This window comes from Schistocerca gregaria, unplaced genomic scaffold, assembly GCF_023897955.1.
Source record: "Schistocerca gregaria isolate iqSchGreg1 unplaced genomic scaffold, iqSchGreg1.2 ptg000975l, whole genome shotgun sequence".
Classification (NCBI taxonomy): Eukaryota; Metazoa; Arthropoda; class Insecta; order Orthoptera; family Acrididae; genus Schistocerca; species Schistocerca gregaria.
The window spans coordinates 12,501-17,500 of NW_026062327.1; the positions used below are offsets into that span (position 1 = coordinate 12,501).

At 48.3% G+C, this 5,000-nt stretch overlaps 1 pseudogene; it reads right to left on the minus strand.

The window, feature by feature from the left end:
- Positions 1-4,693: 4,693 nt before the first annotated feature.
- The window catches only part of LOC126326148 (large subunit ribosomal RNA), a 3,008-nt pseudogene continuing 2,701 nt past the window's right edge, over positions 4,694-5,000 (minus strand).

Consider the following 5,000-nt stretch of genomic DNA (forward strand, 5'->3'; position numbering starts at 1 on the left):
CCACCCTCCATTCCACCACTGACAGATGGATGTATGGTATTTGTCACTTGTTTCGCCGCGCAATGCTCCTCAACCTTGTTGAGGAGTACGGCTTTTCCCTAGTTTAATGTTGGTAGTTCTCCTCGAAAATTAATTTTGCAAATTGTGACACTTGGTCAACTAGACATTGTAAAGTGTTATATTTCTCAGGGTTTCTCAGAATGTTCCTGACTGTTTGGTCTTGGATTTCAAGCCTTAGCTCTGAGGCGACTGGATCAAAGTCGGGACATTCAAACACTACGTGCTCGGGCGTCCCCACAGGGGCGCCACAAACGCACTCAGGTGTCGGACGACTTCCAATCCGATGGAGATACACAGGATATGGGCCGTGTCCTGTTAGAAAGTGTACAATGCCTTGAGAGGGGACGAAGTGTTTCATGCGTATTCTTTCCTGAATACTTGGAAGGAGGTCATAGACACGCCTTCCTGTATCGGATGTATCCCATTGTTGTTGCCAGAGATTGATCGTTTTTTGTTTAATTTCTTTTACATTATTGAGGTGTTCACCCATTATTAATGTGACTTGTTGGTGTACTCGTTTGGAAAGCCAGTACATTGCAGCCTGCTGTCTGATTAACAGATCTAAAGGGCAGAGTCCCATGATTAGACACAGTGCATCTGTGGGTGTTGTACCAAATGCGCCTACACACCTTAGTATTACGTTGCGCTGTATCCTTCTTACCATAGTGGCAGGCTTGACCTGAGTGAGTTTGTGGGCCCAGGCACTGGAGCCGTATCCCACGATTGGTACCAAAACACAGTTATTATACATTTTTGTTGCAATCGGAGGGAGATGGAAACGCCGTTGGGCTATACTTATTAATTTGTTTAGTACTGCCAGAGCCTTAGAGGCAACGTGATTTATGTGTGGGATGTAGCTCCAGGCTTCGTCTATGAAGACGCCCAAGTACTTTGCAGCGCGTGTTCTTGCGACTATACGGTTATTTAACCTTATAATAGGATCTCTGGCTAGTCTGCCTTTTAACAAGATGATACTTGATTTTTGAGGCGCGATTTCCAGTTTTGAATTTTGACACCATTGTATCAGAATTTCGGATACATGGGCCGCTCTTGTCTCAATCTCGGCACGGCTGTCGCCCTCAACGAGAACGAGGAGGTCGTCTGCATACGCCACGACTCCTAATGTCATGTTGTTCCTTTCTAGTGTTTCCAGTAATGGGTCCATATTCACGTCCCAAAACAAAGGGCCGCACACAGAACCCTGCGGACAGCCCTTTGAGATGTTCTTAGACACCACGACACCAGGAGCCGTGATTCTGGCGACTCTATTTCTGCAGTAGTCCTTCAGACAACCATATAGCGCCGCCGGGCATTCCAATTCTCGAAGTCGAGAAAAGAGCGCCGGCCACCACAGATTGTCGAAGGCACCCGAAATATCCACCATAACTCCGAGGACGTACTTCCGCGTGGATGAGTGTACAATACTTACGACTTTGTTGATAGCGTCAGATGTTGACTTCCGAGCTCGGAATCCGTATTGCGAATCACTCATTCCACGTAGGACTCTATGGCTAGACAGTCTAGAGACCAGCAGCTTCTCAAATGTCTTTCCCAAGACGTCCAGGAGACAGATAGGTCGGTAGGATTTGGGCATCATTGGATCCTTATCAGGAGCCTTTTTGATAATAATAACTTCCGCCGTCTTCCAGCAGGTTGGGAAGACCTGTGTTTCCATGCATCTGTTGTAAATTTTCGTAAGGCCCGGAGCCAGTTTGTTTGCAATGCATTGCAGAACTTCTGCAGGAATTGCATCCGGCCCCGGGGCCTTGCACTTTGCAAAGGAGCGAATAGCTGCCTTCACTTCCTCGATGGAGTAGGGGTACACCTGTACGTTGTTGTGGTAGTGTAGCTGGTCTTGCCGTCTTATTTCCTGCTGCATCTCGGTGTCTGTGTCAGGTCGATCGTCTGGGAGGAGCACCCTCAGTAGCTCCTCAGCGGTCTCTGACCAGTCCTGTGTCATTCTGTCTGTGTCACCGACTCGTACAGTCGAGAGATGCATTGGTGAATGGATTTTTTCTCTTACTATTTTGTACGGTGTACCCCATGGATCCAAAGTCAGGTGAGACTTTACAAAATCCTCCCAGCTCCGCTGGCGGTGTTGTCTGAGAGTTTCTTTGAAAAGCCATTTCCTTCTCCTATACTGGGCAAGATGGTAGTGCCGTTCCTCCTGGGTGAAGGACCTTTGATAGCTGCTTCGTGCTCTTCTCATAGACTGCCTGAGCCGGGTAAGCTCTGGAGTCCATGGAGAAGTCGCTTTTCGTATGAAGCGCCTTCGCGTCGGTATCGCCGCGGCCAAAGCCGCCCTGATTGAGACAATTAAGGCCCCTACGGCTTCCTCTACTTCAAAAGGACCGTCTCCCAGCTCCGGAGGATGAAACTCCGCCTCCAACAGGTCCCAGTCTGCTCTCCCGTAGTCATACTGCATTGTCCACCCCTCTAGCACATGCTCCCCTTGTGATGCTATTGTAAATTCAATAGCGTTATGATCACTGGTGGTTATGTTGTCGTTGACCTGCCAATTTTGGATATTGTTTACAATGTTTGTCGTGCAGAGCGTGACATCAATAGAGGATGCTGCCCCAGCTCTGCTCCTGTAGGTAGGAGGGTTGCCGGGGAGATTGACAACATTTAAATTATGTTCCATAATTATGTCTTCCAGTGCCAGTCCTCTTTGATCTTGAACTTGACTGTGCCATAGGGGGGATTTTGCGTTACTGTCCATTGATATTATAATTGCTTTGCCTGCTAGGGCTCGCAATACTGTAGATAACTGCCCAAGATAAATATTGATTGGATCCCTGTATTGACAATATATATTAATTATGTACCAAGATGTATTATAAAAGTTTATCTCCACAACTGTTACATGGGAAGTGCAATACTGTGTCAAGACAGTGGTTTTGATTAACTTGTTGTAGATGACAATTGCTGACATGGGGTTTGGACCCATTGATATTACCTGGGCAGTGACGGGAAAGCCTGTGACCTTGCCGGAGGCAGAGCCTGGCTCTTGAATTAACATAACATCGATATTTTTCTCTTCCGCTATCTTTCGGAGCTCCTGAGTTACAAGGGAGCTCCTCATAGCATTTATTTGTAAGACTTTTATCTTAATCCGGGTGTCTGGTGTAGAAATGGCTGTCAGGCCATACCTGGGCAGGATCAAAACCAATCCTGCCGTGCATCTTGACCATGTTTTTATAGGTCTTGTCGATATCGAACTCCCGACCCCGTCTGATATATAATTTTGACACTAGGTCTTGTAATTTTTCAAAGTCTGTGGGAATGTTTAACGCAGCGAGATGAATACAGTCTGCATCCTCCAGTGCCGGGAACGTGACCTTCTCTCCGCGAGGATGCCCGACCCTCACCAGCTGCCTCAGAGCCGCGTTTAGGGCTGCGGGTTCCTCCAGTCTTGACAGTCTTAACGTTTCCTCACAAATGGTGTATGTGTCTCCTGGTGGACACTGAGTGTACATTTTTCCAACTTGAATTGTTTCGACATCCTCTTGCGTCATTTTTGGAGTCTGCTGGTGCTCTGCTGTAGAGACTGGCGCGGCAGCCGACGACGACTCCGCCCCCGAGGACGAGCGGGAACCCCCGCTCCCGACGGACGAAGCCGCCCCGCCGGTCACCGCCGCCTCCCGGAAGCCTAGATGACCCCTCCCTGTAGCCAGGAAACCCCCGACCTGACAGGAGAAATCCGTCGACTCCGGCCGCTCTGTCGGAACAGGAAGTGTATAGGTCTCTCCCTCCTTGCGCGTGAGAAAGCCCCCACTCTGTGAAGAGGTAGACTCCAAGTTGGTCTGCTCGGTCGCCGGATCACCTGGAGGACTCCTCCTAATGGCCAGGAAGGACCCAACCTGGCAGGAGAAGTCCCGCATCTCCGGTCGCACGTCTGGAACTAAGACAGAATAGACCTGCCTCTCCTCCTCTCGCTCGTTGACCACCGAGGGCAGAGATTCCTGTGATTCCTTGAGCTTTCGCCACCGACCTGCATCTCGCAACTGCTTGCTAGGTGATTTTCGAGTGACTCTATAGCGCGTTGCCATAGTCTGTCCTCTGTATGAGCCGCTGTATCATTATTTTATAGGTTGCACACTCCTTACCAGGAGTGTTGCAGGTGCGTTTCCGGTATTTACAAGGGATGCAGGTGGGCGTTTCTCTGTCGCACTTTGTTTTGTCATGCTTTTCGCTTCCACAATTCCCACATACTGGGTTTAGGAAGCTACAGTATTTTGCAACATGTCCGTAATCGTGACATTTGGTACATTTAGCAAGGGCTGTATAGTCCTTGACGGATATTGCATTATAGCCTACGTATAATCTATTGGTTGTAATGATCTGTTTACGCAATTCCGGTGACACTTCAATGGCATGGTGCACAGTGTTTCGGTCACGAGGACCTGCCTTGAAGCGGACCTTGAATTGTTCTGTGAATTCTTCGCGAGTCATTTTGTCCTCAAAATTCTGTGCGTAAACACAGTCAGCCACGTCGTCCTGGGTCATATATGATGGTACGTCGTACATCATCATAAGTGGCCTTCGCTTTCTGGGCTTTTCGCATGTAAATGACTCCTGAATTTTAGTATTGTTCATTAGTTTGTCACTGTCCTCAGTAGAGGCCAGTTCGACTATCAATACGTTTTTTGTAGTCCTGATCTGATTTATTTTGATCTTATCTTAGATAGGGACAGCGGGAATCTCGTTAATCCATTCATGCGCGTCACTAATTAGATGACGAGGCATTTGGCTACCTTAAGAGAGTCATAGTTACTCCCGCCGTTTACCCGCGCTTGCTTGAATTTCTTCACGTTGACATTCAGAGCACTGGGCAGAAATCACATTGCGTCAACACCCGCTAGGGCCATCGCAATGCTTTGTTTTAATTAGACAGTCGGATTCCCCCAGTCCGTGCCAGTTCTGAGTTGATCGTTGAA